We start from the raw sequence: 22,274 nt of genomic DNA on the forward strand, positions 1-22,274 counted from the left end.
TTAAGAATATGGTATGGGGCTTCCCTGGTGGCGCAGTGGTTGAGAGTCCGCCTGCCGATGCAGGGGACACGGGTTCGTGCCCCGGTCCGGGAGGATCCCACATGCCGTGGAGCGGCTGGGCCCGTGCGCCATGGCCTCTGAGCCTGCACGTCCAGAGCCTGTGCTCTGCAACGGGAGAGGCCACAACAGTGAAAGGCCCGCATACCGCAAAAAAAAAAAAAAAAAAAAAAAAAAGAATATGGTATGGAAATGAAAGAGATCATGGGCCGCTTTACTAAAACTGAGTGGCACTGGGAATTTATAAAGAAGTATGACTCTGAATCTCACAAGCCACAGGCTTTCATTGGTGATATAGCATTCAAAACTGCCACTGCATTTTGCTACCTGATGAACAAATCAAAAAATTCAGCACCTGGTTCTGGAAGCTAAAAATGTCAGTGGGTCCTCCATTCGTTATCACATCATTTAAAAGTCTACAGACTTCCAGGCTTCATTTTTGGCTTCGAGAATTAGAACTGACATTTGAGCTTCTCGAACTTTTTTTTACTCTTATTGCTTCAGAGCCTCGGTTAATGTGAAATATCAAGGTGATATCCCCAACACCTTGGTCCCAGGACACTCGCAATCCAAACTGATGTTTCTTCCATAATAATAATGCTGCATTTATAAAGTATATAGTGTTTTCATATTCATGATCTTATTATGTCCTATATTAGCCTTTTGCATAGACAGGGCAATGATAATAATACTAATAATAATACTAATACTACTAATAATATAATATTGTCATCCCCATTTTGTATGTGATGAGATGAACTAAGAACATGATCTAAGGTCATATAGTGGGCAAGCAACAGAGCCACAATTAAATTACACCCAGATGGACAGGTGATATCACTCAGAGTCCAACATGTTTTTCACTTGCCAGATCTCACAGATTTGCCCTATGATTCTCAGCTAGACTTTAGAAGTATCTAAAGAGCTTATTAAAACAGAGGCACTCAGATAGTCACCTCTGAGTGTCTGATTCAGTAGGCCTAGAGTAGGATCCAAGAATTTATTTTTCTAACAAGTTTCTAGACAAGACTGATGCTGCCAAGAACCACTCTTTAGGAGCACTGTCCTCAGGTTGTATGCATATCTGAGTGGCAAAGTCCTAAGAAGAAAGTTTGTTTTGCATGATGTTGCCTTATGCTTCTTTTCTCCATTTCTGACCTCCACTAGGAAAAAGTAGAACAAATTTGGGGTGGGGGCTAGCAAGAGAGCACCTCACTGTTTAGAATAAGCTTCGATCTTCTTGCACTCAAGAATTACACAGCAAAACCCTTCAGTTTCCTTCTAACTAGAACCTACCGTTGACTGTGGTAGATTAACTTGGAGATGAGTACCAACCCACCAATGAAGAGCTTCCATAAGACTGGACATAGGCTAGTGTGATTAGATGGATCCGTAGGCAACTGATCCATTAATCAATAATCTTTACATATATTTCTCCACGTCAACTTAGGAGGAAGTCCTTAAGGGCAAGAAGGAGAGACCCATTCTTGACCTATCCTAGTCAATATTTTTCTGAAGACTAGTAAGAAATCTTGTATCACAAACTCAGTTTGAATCAACAAGGTAATATATCTGCTTTAAAAAAAAAAGCTAAGAAATATTTTAGCTGTGTTGTGAAATAATGTCCAGATCAAGGTAGCTGATAGTAGGGCTGGTTCCTCTGGAAGCTCTAGGGAAGAATCCATTTCCTTGCCTTTTCTAGCTTCTGGAGACCATCTGCACTCCTTGGCTCATGACCCCTTCCACAAATAACTCCAACCTCTTGTTTCTGTCATCACATCTCTTACTATTAGCTCTGACTCTCTGTCTCTCTCTTATAAAAACCCTTGTGATTACATTTAGATCACATCCACAAGACTCCTTTGCCATATAAGGCAACATTCGTAGGTTCTGGGGATTAGAGATATCTTTTTCCGGGTCATTATTCAGCCTACCACAGTTCCATTGTGGCATGTCTATCAGACTACACGTGGAACACAGAACCCCTTTCTCAGCACCAGAGTTTAAGAGCCCCCTTAATAAAATATGTCCAAAAGGAGGGTGGTCAGGACTATGAAGGGCAAGCGTGTGACAGCCATGTTGCCCACTGTGGCTGAGGAAGGCATGGGACCGAGAAATAGACAAACTGGGTTCCAGTACTTATCAGATAATATGTCTAAGCCACTCAGCTTTTCTCTGTAAACTGAAAGAACCAGAGAATCTCCTAAATACCACCTAGGGCTAAGATTCTGTGCTTTTATGAAATTTATCAAGCTGTTTCTAGATGACATTTAAATTTAAAACCAAGAGTTTGTTTACTATCTCTAATATTCAGTATAAATATTGTCCACTTTTCTTTTGAATTAAAAATTCACTTAAATTTTGAATTTAGAATGTGTTATCCAAGGACTTCTTGCTATAAAAATAGTGGTGAGGCTATAAAAATCTCTAGTATAAGTGCTTTTCCCTTGCTAATTCTTAAATATCCTACCCAATAATACTACTTTAGTCTAAGCATCAAATCACTAGTCTTCGGGCAATAAGTATACCCCTTTTACATATTGGAAACTCGAGGTACAGAGAAAATAAATTGCAATTGCATATGAAGAACTAAGAGAGTTAACAGTTGTTGCCTCCAGCTTTTCTGAGATGTCATCTACCACCATGGCCAGATGTGATACCAGACAATATGTTAAAGACGCCGAGCAGAGTGTACAGACCTTGTCCCAAAGATGTCAGTCTCAAAGCATGAGAAACAAACTAGAGGACAGTCACTGAATGACTGCTGTCATTATTACAGGGGTCAAAGAAGTGGGAAAGGGCTCGGGTTTTATTTTATTTTTTTAATTTAATTTAGCTTGTTCTCTGATAAGGGCATGGAAGTTGACCACTGATTCTCAAAAGAAAACAGGTCTAGTTTGATACAAATCTGTCTGCAGCATTAGAGTCATCCCACAAACACCAATTTCAAACGATGATTTACAGAGGGTCACGAAGAATAATTTGGAGGAAGTTTATAGGAAGGAAAGCTTTGAGAGCTGAACAAGAAAAGGTGCTTGAAAGTAAATCAAATTATGGCATACATTGAATTATGGCATTTATTATTATGTGCAGAGTATGCATGGAATTTTGAACTAAAAGCTGAGGAAGCAAAGATCTAGACACTCTCATGCATAGTAAATAAATTAACCCTTTATTATTTTCCTTTCTATGCTCCTTACATTTGGTGACTTGTTCATACAAATGTACACTGAAAAGGACTAATAAACCAGGCTCTGCCATGGATGCACTTAACTATTTGTGCACATGACTAAAATGGATGCCTCTAGGAGATTTTCTTTGGTATCATGTAGACACAGTCAGTATTTCAAAGGTCAAGAATTCTTTTGGAAAAAGAGGTGGTCTTTGTGCTTTTATGACTGTCAAACTTTCCTAAGCTTATTAAATTGGGAACCCTTGTCCTTTTCTTCTTTATTTGAAGATTATTCTAGTAATATGTTTGGTGAGAAAAATGCTGCTAAATAAGTCAGGGACTAATAACTGGATTAATGACTATTCTAAAACCTATGAGTTCAATATACTATGCCATTCGGGACCTAGTCTTACTTTCCACTTTAAAAGATCAGTTTTCATTGCTAATTTTTATGCTGGAAACTGCACAGTATAAGGAAATCAGCTTATCATGAGCAGGTCATCAGCTCTTGAAATATCTGCCCATGAGAAAAAAAAAAATGATTGGAATCCTGTCACCAAGGAAATGGTTTAAAAATCTGTTTATTTCAGTGCCAAACAAAAATCTCAACTAGTTATCTTTATTTTGCAATAACTTTAATTCTTTTGCCCATTCATTCATTTATTACATGGCTACTATATACTAATCATTTAGAAAAAAGAACACCCTAGATGATTATACAAACCTTAAATGTAACTATATGTTTGTGTGTGTTCCTATGCTTTTTTAAAGAGCACATTTATGACAGGAAGTGAAGAATGGCATAGTCAGGAAAAAATTAAAGAGACACGATGTAATTATCTGAACTGGAATTAAGCCAATTAATAACCCATGTGCTAATACTACCCTCAAAGTACTGAAAATGCCATCAGATATTTAAATGCCCCGGGTGGTCGTAGCCAGCGGTCTTCACCTCATCCGTTTTCAGCACCATCCAGGGACATGGCTGACCCTGGCTTCTGAGGAAGGGCTGCCACCTGAAGTGAGCTACAGAGGAGGTACAGATTGTATAGTCCTAGCACAAGGTTCTCTCAGGTGATCGTGAATGGATTTGCACTTATTTTGTAATGAAATCGAAACACTGGTGTTTTATGCATTTGCTCATTTATTCAACACATATTTACTGAATACCTACCGTGTGCCAGCCCAGCATTATGGCTAAGAATGCAGGCTTTAAAGTCAGCTTGCCTGTGTTTCATCTCTGGCTCCACACTTATTAGCTGTGTGCTCTTGAGCAAGTCACCTAAATCTTCTATGCCTTGATTTTCTTTTCTGTGAAGTGAGGATTTGTAGTACCTAATTCATAGGGTTGTTGTGGCACTAAAGTACGATGAAAAATGTTAAGTACTTAGCAGAGTGCTTATCACAAATCAATGCTCAGTGATATGTTGGTTATTATTATTATTAGCCAGGAAATATACCAAAGTCTGGAAACAAAGAGATCAAACACCCCTCAGATAATCCCTGAAGTTTAGATTCCAGAATTTAGGGCTTTTAAACTTTACCCTTTCCAGCAGAAGTCTGTATTAGACTTCTGGATCTGTATTAGATCCTTGCTTTGCTATGTGCATTCGTGTCTTAAACCTGCATGCTTTGAACATAATACACTCAGCACATCCAGAGTATGCAGTTTTGTTTATTCACACCCTCATTTTCTGCCTTCCTCAATAAAAGCTCAATAAAAGCTACCATGTAATGACCAGCCACGGATTCCATCTGTGTTAGCTCATGTCATCCTCAAAATAACCTTATGGGATGGATATTACCACCTTTTACAGACAGGGAAACTGAGACTGTGAGAGCAGCTGTGACTTACACACTTTTGCAAAGGTCTGTTTGACTCCAAAGCTCATTCCCCTTTCACGCAGGTCACCTAGAACGCATTCACTAAGGACTGCACTTCTCTGCCTTGGGTTCTTGCCTATCAGGTGCTTGGAGACCTGCAGGAGGCACCTAACAATGTCAAAATCACTGATTCCTCCTCCCCCTAAATTGATTGACTGTGGACCGTATGTTTTAGACATGTCACAGCAGCCATTGTTAAAGAGGTTGTCATGCAAATAAGCTAAATTACTCTGGCCATGACTTCTCTCTGATTACTTGCCTCTGAGTGGGCTCCCAGGTGCCTGACATTTCTTTCAGTTTTCTTCTGTCACCCTAAGTAGCAACATCGTTGCTGAAGCATGACTGAGAGTTTTCACTTTTATATACACCATGATTCTTGTTTTAGGACAAGAGACTTAATCTCTCCAGTAACATCTGATAGAACTGTTCTCTTCTTAAGCACCCCTTTCCCCCTTAAAAAAATTTTACCTTCAATTATCTGCTGTAAGAGGAAGATCCTTACTGAATATGATCATATATGTCCAAAAAAGATACCATCAAATACATAGGCAGATAATACAGTTTCCCCCTTTCTATTTTAGTAGCTCGTTTCAAATGAAATATATAGGAAAAGTTGCCTATAGCTAATCTTTCAGGTAGAAAATCTCATCAGTGATTGAAAATGACACTGTAAACTGAAAGATTCAATCTCTTTCACCTACAGTGTGCCTACATTTTAAAAATGAGTTGTATGAAAGAACACATCTTTTTACATTGTGATGTATAGCGGACGATATTCACAAAGAGAATTGCAAACTCTGGGAGAGGTCTTTGTAGATCGATCAACTGGCCTTCACTAGCTTGGAATGTGGCACCAGCTAGCTATACCTTGCTGAGACTGGGCCTGTACAATGCAATATTTTTCTGCTTTTCTCTGAGAATGAATTAAGCACTTAAATCCCTATCCCTAGAATTCAAAATGAACCCCCCAAAATTTCCACTTAGCTATTTAGACATTTTTAAGAATTAGAGGTCTGTGCACTAGCTGTATAGGTGGAAGAATCTTATTATTATGAAGACAAGGGTGATTTCCATACCTGTTGGGCCAGAATCTTTAAAGAAAGCTGGAAGTTGGCTGGCATGATGGAAACAGCACTGGTGGAGCCCTGGGTTCCAATGTCGACAGTGCTGTTGCCTTTATGATTTATTAGCCTGAGTCTCTGGCCCTCAGTTTCCTCATCTGCTAAATTAGGGCGTTGGAGAGATTGATCTCTGTGGCTTTTCCCGGCTCTGGTATTCTCTGGGTCTGCGAGTCGCCTTCGGTGTCTGCCATAGTCTGCCTTGCCAGCTCTGTTTGTCACAAAGATTAATCCATTTTAACTGTACCTTGGAGTGCTCCCGAGAGAGAAGGACGGATGGATTGTTTTGCACCTATTATTGCATCAGAACTTTTGCCTTTTTAGACGAGATCGTGCAGTGCCTAAAATCTGTCTGCCTGTCTGCCCACTGACTTTGTGCTGATCTCTTGCCACGGTTCCTCTTCTTCCAGCATCCATCTCCCTCCAAGATCTAGACTCGGCATCCGACTGTACCTGTCTTGTTCTCTGCAGCATCTGTCTGCTACACTCCCAGACCATCGTTAATAAACTTTCACACATTACACACAGACCCTAATATGCTGGCACCTGCACATAAATATCTATGTTGATAAAACTAGGGTAGAAAACTCCATTTTTTAAAAAGACCTCTATCTAGTGCCATTTACATTTGCACTTTTTGTTTAGTTGTAAGTTTTAATAGTTCCCCCTTTGAGGATTTGTCAGTAGGAGCAGTATTGCTTATCAGAACACACCAACAGTCTTTTTGTAATATTCGCTTTTCCCCTTTGGTTCAGCCGAGCCTGCTGACAGATCATTCAAATTCAATTGTTTTATGTCTAAGCCGAACAGCTAATTAAAGTAGGGATGATTAACCTGACTGGCAGTGTCGCTCTCCCTCTCGCGCTCTCTCTCTCCCTCTCCCTTTCTCTCTCTCCCTCCCTCCTGTTCCAATCAGTCTTTTTCTCACACTCTCTCTCTCTCCTTCCGTGTCTCTCTCCCTCTGTCTCTCTCCCCCTCTCTCTCTCTCTCTCCCCCACCTCTTCCTCTCGGTCTCTCCCTCCCTCGGTTGGTCTCTCTCTCTCTCTCTCTCTCTCTCTCTCTCTCTCTGTCTCTTGCTCTACTGTTTTTTTTTTTCCTCTCTCTCTCTCCTAAACGTGGTCTGCTTGCTGATGGCAGAATGGCACTCGGAGATTTGTGCATTGTGTCTGGTTTCCTACGGGCAGGCTGACCCAGTGCCTCCAGGGACTTATCAATAGACCACTCAGAAGAGACACAGACAGGAGAGAGGAGGAGGGGTGGGGGGAGAGAGAGAGAATCAATATCAAGAATAGAAGGAGCTCCGAAGCCATTTTTTTTTTAAAGAAGTATCGGGACTTGGGAGAGGGTGACAAAGAAGGTTTTTCAAAGAGGCAGTGGAGGAGGTTCTAATAAATTTGGAAGGAAACAGTTCCCTGTCTTGGGAAAAGGAGAACTCCTGACTGATTAGCATTCACACCAGGTATGAGATGTTCGCTACCCCTTATCACTGTGTCGCAACCGAGATGGAAAAGCCTTTTTTTTTTTTTTTTTTAAGAGACCTAGGGAGCATGTATTTCGCTGTGTTTGTTGTTGGGGGGTAAGGGGGTGGCGTGAGATCTGTGGGCATTTGTGTATGGGAGCAGAAAGAATGGAAGCAGTACAACGGGGGGTGGGAAAGAGTATGGACTATGTTACTGTCTTCCCTGTCTTTGTGCACCCCTGGGGGGTTACCCAAGTTCATTTCTAGCAGGTGGATTTAGACGGGAGTTACTTAACGCTTGACCGCCAGTTTTGAAAAAAAGGAAAAAGAAAAAAAAAACCGCTGCTTCCTATGTCTATTAAAGGAAGCTCCAATTTCTCTCTCTCTCTCTCTCTCTCTCTCTCTCTCTCTCTCTCTCTTCCTCTCTCTCTCTCTCTCTTCCTCTCTCTCTCTCTCTGCCCCCCCATCTCTCTTCCCCTCTCTCCCTCTCTCTTCTTTTTTTCCTCTTCTAACCAGACAGCGGGAGGGTTCCTGGCTCCCAGCCAGCCCAAAAGCCTCTAAGTGTTTTGCACTTGTTTCAGGGAGTAGCTGCCCGGGGATTTTTCAGCATTTTCACTAGAGAACAAAGAGTTCTTTACAAAGGGAAGGGGTGGGGGGGGGGGGCAGTGAGCTTAATGTCTGATATATGTTTTTCTATTTTTATTAGTTTTTCGCCTAAAAAGAGAGAGACAGGAACAGAACATTCACTCTATAAAGACACAAAGACATTCAAAAGAAATCCAGTTATCTTTTCTCCCCATCACCCCAATATATATACATAAAAAAGGAAAAGGAAAAAGACTAATTAAGTTGGATATGTTGCTCTTTTCTCGTCTTTTAATCTTTCTAAATCCAACTGTTCTATGCTCACTCTATGCTATTTTTTTCTACTCACAATAAAAGTTGTTCAGGATTCATCCTCTGCTGTCATCTCTTTACCCATTCTGGGTCCCTAAAATCCTGTGGAGGAGAGAACAAGACTCCACAAAATAATCAATTTAGTGGCAAGAACGTCTTCTACTTTTGCCTCTTAGGTAAAAAGTTAATTATGGGATTTGGGTTCCCAAAATACCAATGGGGTACATTAGTTCATTCGGTCTCACAAGTTTTTGCATCCGTTTAATAGGTACCGCTTGTGTCACTTGTCAGTTATTAAGAAAAGATACTAAGGGAACAGATATTTGTATTTTATTTTTGTTTCTATTTAATGACGTAAATTACAAAACCCCCAGAGAGATTACTGCCCCATCCGTGATACACTAGTTCAAGCGAAATATAGTCTAGACAGAGATTTTTCTACGATTCTGATTGCCACGTAGCTTTGCGTGTTCTCCATTTGATTTTTTGCCTATGCATGTATATTTTCACCATGAATTTGCGTTTGTAGCAAACATTCCAGAATGCTTATCATTTTCAAATTAATGCTCCAACAAAAGAAGAAAGAAATCATGTGAACTGTCTGTGCAAGACGTATAAACAATTCCACCTTTTACATATGCTGTACATTTATATCTTTATACTGACATCCTTGAATTATAAACTCAAGAAAATGTTTTCTTTCTAAAAGTTCTCCTCCTAATGCATTTATATTTCAATTGTTATTTGGAAATCTCTTTAAGATACTTAATAGACACAAAACTGAACAGGGGGAAAATTCACAAGCACCACAAAAATTCTTAAATATACGTTATGTACAGTACCTAACTACAGATAACTATTTTACTAAGTGGAAACCAGCTACAACAGTTGTTTCAAGATTCAGAAACTCTTTTCTTCTTCTTTTTTTTTTTTTTTTCATTCACTGAAAGTATAATCTGTTCCTGTCCCTGGGGTGGGAAACTGTAGGGAAAATATATACATTTTTCCATATTTTTAGAATACATTTAAGTAACTGCTTCTTAAGGGTGTAATACATATCAGGGCAGAGAGTGGTGTCTAGTCAATAAGCCCTTCTGGCTGGGAGGTGTGAGCGCCTTATGTTTGAAGTAACTTGATAACAAGGAGTCTTTTCGGGAAACCTTACTGTGTATGTGTTGCCTCAGTAATGACCCACCAGAGAAAAAACAAGAGCTAGGTGGCCAGTGTTTGCACTTGAAGTCGCTGAAAGACATTAGAATTAGGGGAACTTTTGGCGAATCCAAATTTTTCTAGGGTAACTCACTTCTTACCGTTATGTGTTTTCCTCAGGAAAATTCTTATATTGCCTTGAGACTTTTCTGTATTTTTGTAGAGATTTTTAATGCTCTTAAGAGTGCTTAAGGAGAAAAAGATCTTTAAAAAGAAAGTCATCAAAATAAGAGAAAAGAAACTCGGTCTTGAAAAAGTTTTATATTGAAGGCAAGAGCTTTTTTTTTCCCCCCTTTTGGCTTGTTTCTGATTTTTTTTTTCCCCTTGAACTCTTTTGTTGCTGTGGGCTGTTGTGTTTGCATTTTTGTTTTTTGTTTTGTTTTTTGCTTGTGCTTTTTTGTTGTTGTTGTTGTTCTATTTTTAACGTGACCAAGGGGGTCTATGAAAGAGACAGAGGGGCTACTGGAAGAGGCTGTTACTGAAAGCTGCACTAGCCCCTCTTGATCCCAACTCAGGCAGCTCCTATCAGCCAGTTGTGCCGCCAGGAGTACAGTGAAAGGTGATAGCTGTCATTCTGGGATTCTTCGTGCATCTGACCTGAGAGTAACACATTCACAGTCGAGGAGAAAAGGGAAAAAAAATAGAGGAGGAGGAAAGAAAAGCTCTTTGAGCTGGAATACACTGGCCCTTTCTTCCTGTAGGCAATCCGCCCCAGTTCTTGGCGACGTGTCCTGCACTATCAGATATCATATGACTTTTTATTTAGATTCCTTTTCGGAGAATGGCCTGTTAGGACTCTGTTTGTTTTCTTTTATTTAATTTCCTTCTCCCCTCACCCGCTAGTTTTGTGTATCTGTGTGTGCGAGAGAGTGTGTGTGTGCGCATGCATATGTGTGTGCAATTTTTATCTTTGTTTTTGTTCTGTTGATCTGATGCTTTCTTTAAGGACAAAGCTTTAATTATTTCAGTGTACTGGTTTAATCATTTGCCAAAAAGAAACCTCATTCTAGGCTTTTGGGGGGTCCATTTTTAGACATGTCCATTAACACATGAGGCTGGAAATCCTAAATGCTTGCTGGTCGGCCCTTGGCCCATTCCCTCACCTTAATTTCACCCTCCCCCTCATCAGCATGCACGATAGTATAAGTTAGGAAACACCTGTGCTGAGTTGCGAGGGAAATAAAAGTAGAAGCAACTTCTTCAAATCTGCACTCCTAGTTTCACTTTAATAAACTTTTTTTTAATCACTGATTTTTTTTTTTTTTTTTTTTTTGGCACCCTCTGCTGAGCTTGAAAGCATCAGAGATACTGAACGATGCGTCTGTGGAGCTTTTGTGAGGCCAGCTGAGCACCCCTGGAAAGTAGAGCAGGGGCTGAAAGTCATTCAGTGACTTAAGAATTAAGTGAGAGATTTGAATAAGATCTGTGAGATCTGTGGGCCGGGCAGGGTTTGGTGATAGATGGTAAAATGGAATACTTAGGGATACTCAAGGAGGAGAAAAAATTTCCAGTCAGGGTAATACAGGCATTCCTGCTGCAATTAGGGCCTTAAAAACTGTATTTAAGCCAATTTTTATTTTGTGTAACTCAAAATGTAACTAATAGATATGTGATTGCCTTCCTCTCCATGGCTGCTATGTAAAACAGAGGAATTATACTGACATTATTCCTGGGTTTCTCCTAAATTTTTGATGTATTTCTTTTACAGTTTTCAAGAGTTCAGATTTTAGTTAGCAAAAGAAAAACATAACTTCTCTAGGTATGCACATAGTTTCCTATGCATTATTCTTATCAACGCATAACCTATCTATACGTAACATAATATATCCTATTTGTATCAGGATTTTTTTTGTACAGTAACAAGCAAGACTGCCTTGAAGGTACAGATGACCATTACATTCTTTAAACTTATAGTTTTTAGTTCCTTGTTACTCTCCCCAAAATTATTTTTTACAGACCTTAAATATCTACTGCCTTATCTTAGCCCAAGGTGAATTTTGTTGAAACTTAGAGGGAATTTTATTCCACCTCTTAATTTAAGAGAATCCAGAAGGGAAGAGGGAACTATTTTTCGTTCAACAAAAATTTTAGAAGCCTTTTTTTTCCCCAGCAGAAAACTCCAAAACAGTTTTGTCTCAGAACGTTAAACTTGGCATGGATCAGAAATGTGAGTTTTGCTTTGTTTGAGGAAATTTGTTTTTGAAACAACAACGTTATAAATATTTTTAAATTGCCTGCTGAGCATGCGCTGTGTCTGACTTTATTCATAGTTTTAAACACACACCAAAGTGCATTCTTCTGAATGGCCACAGGTAAGGCTGTTGATTTGTAGGATCTTTCTCAGAGCCACCTTCAGTGAGTCTACTCAGTTTTCCAGAAGGGAAAAGGGCGAGAGCTGAGTTTAAACCTGGATTCCCTTCTAAAAACCATAGAGCAAAAGTAGATTCCCCCATTAAGGCTTGCACATTATACTTAGGGTAAGTACTATTCAACTTTCCTTTCTTATGGGAGTCGCCTGCCTTAACTTTTCGGCTTACTACTAGCAGAGTAAAATAAGAAAAAAATTGAACTCAATGAGGTATTTGACTGAAGTAGAAAATTTGCAGATTTTTAAGGGCATTTATTGTGCATAAATTTGGGGATCCGAGAATTTGCCAGTGAAAAGATAGCAGCTCTGTGCTTACAGAGCAAAGATGTGCTAGTCTGAACATGCCTGATCTCATCTGGAACCGAAAGCTAAATCTAGGTGGGCCTGTAATAATACCAGAAAAAGAACACATGTATCTTTTGTGCAACCTTTTTTTAAAAAAAAAAAACAACAGGCTTCCAAAGGGAATGACAAAGAAGTAGGTTCTCCTCTTGCTGAATAAGTAGTCATACTTTGCTCCAGGAGATATAATATATTTCCAGTTGTTTTGGGTTGTTTTGTTTCATTTTGTTGTTGTCATCCCTGTGGAAGTATATTCTTTCCTGTCGGTGACTGTTAACACTTTACATTTTTCAGAATGCTTTATCTCCATTAACTCCATTTGATGTTTCCTCACTTGGTTACCTTTTTCAAGTTTGCGATGACCCTCTCAGGCTTTGCAATTCTTATCGATTCTTGTCAGAATATATTTATTCATTAGCTGTTTGTTATAGTTATGGTGGAGATGATCTCATTTTTCAGGTCTTTATAATTATCCAAACAAATTTCATTTTGAGGTGAAATTTCTCATAGCTTTTCTTGACTCAGAACTGAACTTGTCTTGCAGAGGCTTGAAGAAAAGCCAACTGGCCGTTTTTTGAGAACTAAATATTCTAAGAAATGCAAATGAAATTTTTTACAAAATACATATTGTGCATCTATGCAATGCTTTTCTAATTTTTTTTTCTTTCCATGATTTAAAATAGAACTTGAAAATTAAATGTTATTTTAAAAAAAGAAAAAAACCTGCCAGGTTAATGCTGATACTTTAAATGCCCAATTTAAAATAATTCAAAGTTTTTATTTCTATGCAACATATCACCTTTCAATGTCAGTCAGTAATACTTTGTGCAAATATACATATATATATACACATGCACACACATACAGAGACACAGCTTCACTTTACATTTATATTAATTCTATTTTTGCATGAAAGAGGATTAGCCTTAATGCAAACTTTTATTAATTTATTATATTTTATTATTTTTCTGTAATTTAAAAATCCAATTATTGCCTCCCTCTGATTATTTTATATACATATATACTTATTAATGTCTTTTTGTATTCTAACAATTTATCTCAACTTATAAAGTATTTTTATACGTCTTACATACTCCTGAATTTTATGCAGCTGTATTAACATTCAGGTTTATTCCGATACGATTTGCTTTGTTCCGTATGTGTTACTGTGTTAAACAAGTTTTTTTACTTTCCCAATCTAGAAAGGCTATGGCTATTTTTTCTGTATATTATTTCTATATGTCTTCAGTATTCTGAAGAAGAAAACTTTTTAACCTCATGATCCCCTGGAAAGCTTTCAAACAAGTAGGAGAAGTAATCTTTACCTTGCTACTCCCATGTCTGGTCTGTTTGCTCTCACTATACCACGCCCCGCCACCAGCAACCCTGAAAACACAACAGTAATAAACATGATATGATAACTTTTCTGATCATAGAACCAGGAAATACCAAAGAAAATTGTGGCATATGTAGGAAAATGCCAAGTGCTTCTCCAGTAAGATCAGCTGTTTTTGTACTTTTTTTTCTCTCCTGAATTTTGTTTGTGACTTTTTTGGCTTGCTGAAGCATATCCCCATAATCTTATGAAGCCACAGCAAATTCCCAGTGCCACAACAGCACTGTGCAGCTGGGGAGAGCCCAGAAGAGCTGATCCTGGGTGGCTGCAGACTTCCCGAGCAATGATGTAAGGCGGGAGGAGTAAGTAGGCTACTCTTCCCTTTGCTTCTTACCTGGGCTGCCAACTGGTCAGGTAGAACGATTTTTTTCTGTTGCTTTCCCTTCAGCTATTTGGGGCTTTTCCTTCAATTACCAATGGATTTCTACCTTTTTCCAAGGATGATTTATCCAGCAAAGCATCCCATTTTTCTTTCACATTGAAACATGGAAAGCTTTGGAGACTGGGAAGGGCAAAGGAAAGGGGCTCAGGGTAACTGGGAAATATTCAAAATGGCATCAGACTCAAAGCTGTTTGGGGGTCTGTAACTTTTCCGTTCTCCCCAGAGCCTCTACGAGGTTGAAAGTAGTGAATGGGATAACTATAGGGTACAAACTGTGATCTAACTAATTCAGTAGATGGAGCTCTTCCCCCTAAGTGTGTATTTAAATTAACGTCCCACTCTGGTTTGTGGGGCTCTCTGTTTCAAGGTGTGTCACTACCACACATATAAACTCAAGGGCCTAGATTGCTAGGAAAGCGATTTCCTGACACTTTTCAAAAAAAAGATGCAGCACTCCGCTTTGAAACACAAAACAGCACAGGGGAGAGGGAAGGATGGGGTGGGAAATGAAGTTTACATATCTAAATTTCTCCCTATGTTTGTTGATATTCTCAAGTGTGAAGTTAACTCCTAACACTATAGAAGTGATTATTACTGTAAATGTAGAAAGATGTATGGAACATACAGGATTTGGTCTGTGTTTGTTGCAAATCTTCCAGGCTATCTGAACTGTGCAGATCTCCTCTCATTTGATTCTGCAAAGGAATTTTAATACTGTAATGCAATTGTTTCATCCAATTAGTCTAGAGAACCTGGCTGAAATGTGACAAATTCTGAATTGTGACAGTGCAGAGGAGGGCAAAGCAGCTGTGTTAGGAAGGTGCCTTTATGGAAGCCAAAATATTTTCAGCAATAACTGAAAATAGATCTCCAGTATCTGCTTTAATATGGAAAGAACTACTTGTTTATTTCCGCTTAAATTAATTGAAATGAATAATTGTCATAAAATTTGCATCAGTGTTATAGTATTCTCAGTACCAATAGGATAAAGTTCGATCATGTCCTTGCCTGGTACCAGAAGAGGAAATATAGATATTCTGTAGTAAATTATCTTTCTTAGTGGAATGTCTTCTCCCAGATTGGAGATATTACTGAATATCTCTTGTTAAATCTTGATAAGATCATTTGGCCAAAGTAGAACTGGGCTTGGCTTTAGTACCAAAAGAAATAGCATTTTTAAGGGACTTGGATTTCCTTTGCATACCACGTGTCTGAGTCCGATACAGTCCAGAAAAACAGAGAGGATGAGATGAAATTATTCCTAAGCAGCCGCTGTAGGCCAAACACTGAAACAGTGCCAACCTGGACCAATCAGGCCAGCTTCTCAGAAGATGCATGCTTTTGTCGAACACTTACATGAAGAGAAAGAGGGAGGAAGCCCTTGAAATTGCATTCGTATGAATGATTCTTCACTAATTTCAATAAAGTCCATGGCAATAGATACAATGATTTTTATTTTTTTGTAAAGAAGAAAATGTCAGTTTTCTTGTCCAGCTAAGGATCTCTGAATGCTGTACTCTGACATCTTTTGAACAAAACTATCCTTTTGAATTTAAGCAAGTAAAAAACTTCTCACAGAGAGCAAAGAGTAAAACTGATGGAAACTCAAAATCAATTCCAAACCCATTTCTGGCATGATGAGAATAACATTTGTGCTGTGTTTAAAGCAGTTTAAAACAAGAAAATGATAAAATGATCAATATACTTAAAGCCAAAAATAACCAGGAGAGAACAATCTGTAATCCATTCCAAGACCTGAAACCCTACACTTTTGATTGAACATGAAAATAAACGAATATATCTTTTATAAGGTGGCATTGTAAGCCTTATAATATAAAGAAATAATGAGATGCCAAGCTTTCAACTCTATTTAAGCTATGTTTTCAGAGTTTAGCCAAACAAAAATTTCTAGACTTAAACTATTGTAGATTTATTTATTTCTACATACACTGACCATAGAAAGAGCAAAAGTTGAGGAATATATAGAATGCCACAATGGACTACATTGCCACTTCACAGTCTATGTACATTCTTTATTTATTTTAAAAAAAAAAAGTTAAAACTACAGCAAAAAGAATATTTTTTAAATTTATTTATTTTATTTTTTATTTTTGGCTGTGTTGGGTCTTCGTTGCTGCACACGGGCTTTCTCTAGTTGCAGCGAGCGGGGGCTACTCTTCGATGTGGTGCATGGGCTTCTTATTGTAGTGGCCTCTCTTGTTGCGGAGCACGAGCTCTAGGCATGTGGGCTTCAGTAGTTGTGGCGCATGGGCTTCAGTAGTTTTGGCACACAGGCTTCAGTAGTTGTGGCGTGCAGGCTCAAGAGTGCAGGCTTAGTAGTTGTGGCTCACGGGCTTAGTTGCTCCGCGGCATGTGGGATATTCCCGGACCAGGGCTTGAACCCGTGTCCCCTGCATCGGCAGGCAGATTCTTAACCACTGCGCCACCAGGGAAGCCCAAAAAGAATATTTTAGACTATATCTGAAAGTGAATTAGTCACTGTGGAACGGACTTGAATATTTCTTTAAAAATACCTTGACTCTTGGGCTTCTCTGGTGGCGCAGTGGTTGAGAGTCTGCCTGCCGATGCAGGGGACATGGGTTCGTGCCCCGGTCCGGGAAGATCCCACATGCCACGGAGCGGCTGGGCCAGTGAGCCATGGCCGCTGAGCCTGCAAGTCCGGAGCCTGTGCTCTGCAACGGGAGAGGCCACAACAGTGAGAGGCCCGCGTACCGCAAAAAAAAAAACTTAACTCTTGACTAATTTATTAAATTCAACACACACATAAATATAAATCACGCATATTTTATCCTTATTGCTTTACTAGATTGAAAGACTAAGTTGACATCAATACATTTTGAACCTATGGATTCAAGGTCAGTGTAATGCCACTGTCCAAGTTTACAAAAACCTCTTTAGACTTAAGATTTTGCCCCAATGAACGACTTTCTACCAACCTTTCCAGAGTCATTCGACTGGCTAGTTATTTATTGATCAGATAAAATAAAATTGTCCTTCTGGATGAAGAAATCCTGGCTGGAAAATTAAAATGACAACAAATTGCATAAGCACATTTAATTTCGTTGACCTAAGGTGCAGTAGGAATGATGATGATTCTAATGAGCACTGTGACGAATGTAACTACAAAGAAGCATGTGTGATTACATCAGGAAGAGTGACCTCAGTGGGCAAGGTCAGAAGGGTGAGACACAGGAGCCATGACAGAGCGGAGGCTAATGATGAAAGTTATTGGAGATGCTTAAAGCTTGTAGCTGGCTGCAAAACTAACAGATACCAAAAGAAAGAGTCCATGAATTTTAAAAGTAGATAGAAAGGCAATACTTTTCCTTATAGGATATAATCGAGTGTAGAATTCACTTTTGCAGAGAATTACAACAACCTCCTAAGCTTTGGCTGTCCAGTGTGGTAATAGTTGTAAAGAGCTGTTATGCTCATCTGCTTAAAGATTCATATAAGTGTAATTGTTATAGCAACTTGTTATGCTATTGTTTGAAGTTGAAAAGCTCTGCTTTAAGTGTCGACAAAGCAAATGTCAGCATCACAGAATCATAATCATGGCATCTTAGAGCTTGAAGAAGCCTTAGATATCTCAATAAAGGTGAGTGGGTTACCAAACTCTCCAGAAAGGAATACTGAATATCTGGTGCAGGACCATGTAGAATTTTTTAAAATATGTATTTTATATATTGTGACTTACATTTGGAAAACACTATTTAATATAAAAGCTTAAAAAACAGAGAAACTAAAGCTCCACAAATTCATCTTGACTAGTGGTGCTATACATTGGATTCTGTGAACCAGGGGTTCTAAATAGAGAAGAATGGAAATTTTTCAGTAAAGCACAAAATTTTATTTTCACCAAAGGGACAGGGTGTTTAACAGAAGAAGAAATGCTATTTGGGCTAACACCATGCTAATAGGAAAATGTAAATGGAAAAGTGATCAAACTTTCTCAAGATGAGAAAGGCAAATTGTACGAGAACTCAAGGTTTCTAGCTTCCGCTCTACACCACAAGCCTGACCCCTAAAACAAATTTTATATAAATAAAAAGTGGATGATATTCCAGAAGTAATTGAGGAAGAAAGCAGAGTAAGCAGGCCTTTAGCGTTCCTATTTCTATACCAATAACCCTACCTTACATGGGGTAGGGGGCAAATATGTGTGGTAAGGATAAGGCATTCTGGGGAATGAAAGAAAACGCACCCACATTGGTACTCCGTGGACGCTCTCTGCTGTTAACGTTGCTTCCCTCATGCAGCCCTCATATCCCCTCCAAGGTAACCTTATATCTCATTTCTCTTCTTCCCTCTATCCCCACCAAAAGAAAAAGAAAAAGAAAGAAAAAAGAAAAGAAAAAAAAATTTGAGAAATTGTAGTCAGAAAATCCTTTAGAAAGAAGTCCTTCTCCTTAGAAATCTTCCTGTACAAATCAATGTATCTAACTGTTGTATCAAAATGTGAGTTCTAATCAGAGGGTACTGAGTTAATAAGTTTAAACACATTTTAACAGGGTTCCTCCTTGTCTCCTAAGTGCACACTACATTTCCACACCCCTGTTCTTTTCACCTGGTGCTCCCAAGTAGAGACAAATTCTGCCTTCTCTATTTCTACAGTACTCTATCTTTTAATGGCTTTAGTCATATTCACTCTTATAGATTAGCCATTTGTATGTTTATTTGTAATGTAAGGAACAGGTCTATGTAATCTGGGCAGTGTCCTTAATTTCACTGGGCCTCAATTTCCACATCTATAAGTAGGAAAATGATAACCACCTTGCTGGGATATTGTAAGAATTCCTGAAATGGAGTATGTAGAGTGCTTAGTACCATGATCATCTCTCAGTATCATTGTTGTTGTTACTACTACTACTATTAATATTCCCTTTCCCCTAGTTCTTCCCCAACAGTATTCTTTTCGAGATCATAGATTGATCTTATTGAGTTCAAAATCTCTTCAAGCAACAAACACAATGACTTTTACATAATAGGAGCTGAATAAAAATATATTGAATCTTTTTTGTGCAAGTCCATAGGCCCCATTACTTCCTTACAAAGATCCTTCAGTTCTTTCCTGGAAGTTTAGAATAGTCGGCGCTGGCCAACCTATGGACGCCATAAACGATATCAGTATTGCTCACTGTAGACTGTCGGTGCCGCCTACCTTCCCTTTCAGGTTTCACACAGGCCCCCCAATCACATAGGATTGCTCTTTGCAGCATCCCCAGAAGTGTCAGCTTATAGTTCTGTTTCATGTGATTAATGAGCTGGTTATACCTCTGTCTGCAGCCTGAACTAGAAACTTTCACTTTGGAGAGCAGGTCAAGATATCGAATTTAATTTTAGTTGCATCTGTTATAAGCCAATTGTGTATTCGTTACATTTATAAATTCCCTCTCCAGCCATATATTTTCATGGCTGTTGAAAGCTCCTGAATCTGTGTTGAATGTCCTTAGATTTTACTTTGGGGACCAGAAATGAGGCAGTGAGACATTTTTGAGAGCTAGCTGTCATCTTTGGCATTTCTTCCTTTTAGTGTCTAATCTGGTCTGTTTGAAGAAGGGGGCAAGTATATAATTTTTTATCTAACTTGAATGTGGTATGGTAATTCTGTATCAATGAGGTCTAGGGTCAATGCAGTTTATCTACACATTTCTGTTTTCCTGGCATGCAACCCCATTCTGTGGAAATGAGAAACTTCTAAAAACTGGAAATGATAAAATAACTTGAGGCATGTCAGGGTAGAGATATAGCATTAAATACTTCAAGTCAGCTGTAGGCAGGATGGCACGCAAGGTGGACTCGAGGTGTATATGGATCTCACTGGTTCTTCAGGGTTACAGTGAATAGTGAGCAGATAAAAGGGGGTAAATCACATGGCCATAGCTGAGGAGAAGCTGACCGTAGGGTGTGCTTAAATCAGGAAGTATGCTGCATCTTAATCAGCCAGAAGTTCCATTTATTTGAAAGCGAGCTGGTATTTGTGAGGGGAACAAGGTCACATTTAGTAGAACTGGTAATTCAATAAAGGGTTCTGACTTTGCCAGAGTAATAGTGTTGGCATCAAGAGAAGAAAGTTTTGCAGATTTCTCTGTGTGCACTTGCCATTACTGGTGTTCCTGGTGGGTGGCTGAATCATCCTGATGGCATTCAACAGGAACCAGCTGCTGAGAATATTAAAATGCAAGCATTTATTCCTCTAGAGAGACAGTAGCATCTGCAAAGTTTTCCTATCTTGATAGTACAGATAATCCCAGGGAGCATACTCTAGTAGTTTTAACTCTCTATTCATTTATACATTTTCTTTTATCATTATCGTCAGTATCTCAAGTTCTAACAGGAGAGAAGAATGCCTGAATCCACACCAGGTTGTAGAGACAGATAGGAAGCACTTAGCCAAGGACATGGGACTGCCTCTTGCGCTTTACCTTGAATTATGATTCTCAAGTGAAGAAGCTGGCATTCTTCTCCCTTGGCTTGCCTTCACAGCAAAGGGCCACCATACTTTTAGTCTTCAGAGCTCCGCCACCAGCAGGAAGAGAAGGCCTTGAACTTCCTCACCCTCAATACAGACTTCTTTGGAGCTTTCCTTTTTGCTTGTAAAACTTGTGAATTTCTTGCTTTCCTTGTGTGATTTGTTGTTGTTTTGTTGAGCTAGCATCAACAGTTGGGGGAAAGGGCGGTACAGAAGGGAGGTTTGGACTCCGTAATCTACTAGGTCTTTTCCATCTCTAATATTTATGAATAATGTATTGAACTGATGGAAAAAATGTTGAATATGTTCGTTATGACTTATATTCACCGGTGTGTTGCCTAGAATGTAAAAGAGCAAAGCAGTTGCAGCATAACTAGTTCCTTACAATAAATGTGCTGGTACGACAGAGCTCTGTATCCTTTCCTATTCTACTATGTGTCGTCCCCAGACACACACTCTACGTGTCTGAGTGGCAACTGCAGACTGGATACTGGATGGGATGACAGCCAGCCCAAGTTCTGTAGGGAACCGGGACGTTCCTCGTAGAGTCTAGGTCCTAAACAACAGGAGCTTTCTTGAAGGTCCTGACTAAGCAGTCTTCTTCAAGGAAAATCGCTGAAGCCAGTTTCACATCACAGATGCTGATCAGGTGCTGTTATGCTGCAGGGGTTACAGTTCTTATCATCAGAAAAGAAACTTATTTTGTCCCTTCATTTTAAAAAAATCGGTGTGGATAACATTTCTTGGCAACCTTAGGTTCTAATATAAAGGAGTAAGACTGGCAGATATTTCAGAATTAACTGTTATTTATCTTCAAAATTTATTATGTTTTTCTCTACCGGTTTTCTTTCACAATTGTGTTTTGTTTAGGACATATTAAAATAAAATTGTATTTCCTAAGTATTTACCAGATAATATTGGGAAATAGTACCATGACAAGGGGCAAGAAATCTAGGATTTTTTTTTTTATTCACACAAATAATTAACAAAATAGATAGTAAAGAATTAAAACAATACCAAAATAGTCTTTCCTTGGCCAAATAACAGGCCAATTTTTAAAATCAAGTATAGCACTGTGAGCATCATGCAAATATGTACCAAAATAGAGAAGGACTATCTAAGGTCAAGAACTTAGAGGGTGTAGCCCTAATGTAGAGTAGAGGACAGTTCCAAGATGCAGCAGTTCACAGAAAGGTGCAAAGAAATGTTTGGCCTGTCTGAGATCCCAGGAGAACAGCAGGGAATTGACAAGTGAGTTCTGCCTCATAGAAGCCTTTGCTCCTGTTGGGTCAGTTCAGAGCCAACAGACTAGCTCTTGTGAAAGGTGAGTCCAAGACCTCACTTGTACCCGTATCAACTATTACAGTGACATTAACTCAAACCAACTGCCCAGCATTATTTATCATTATTACCTTTCAGAGGTGATTTTTTTTTCTTATGCTTTCTTAAGAGCTAAAATCCATCCAAATCCATGAAGAGCAAGCATAAACTAGAGCA

At 39.0% G+C, this 22,274-nt stretch overlaps 1 protein-coding gene across 22 annotated transcripts in view; it reads left to right on the forward strand.

The window, feature by feature from the left end:
- The window catches only part of ZBTB20 (zinc finger and BTB domain containing 20), an 812,397-nt gene that overhangs the window by 673,709 nt on the left and 116,414 nt on the right, over window positions 1-22,274 (forward strand). For 2 of the 22 annotated variants that reach the window (XM_079921759.1, XM_079921764.1), the window contains exon 1: window positions 7,377-7,690. The exons of the other annotated variants lie outside the window; for them this stretch is intronic. The gene's annotated coding sequence lies outside the window, so the exon portion shown is untranslated. Of the gene's footprint in view, window positions 1-7,376; window positions 7,691-22,274 lie in introns of those variants that run through there. 22 annotated transcript variants of the gene reach the window in all.

Source organism: Stenella coeruleoalba, assembly GCF_951394435.1.
Source record: "Stenella coeruleoalba genome assembly, chromosome: 5".
Lineage (NCBI taxonomy): Eukaryota > Metazoa > Chordata > Mammalia > Artiodactyla > Delphinidae > Stenella > Stenella coeruleoalba.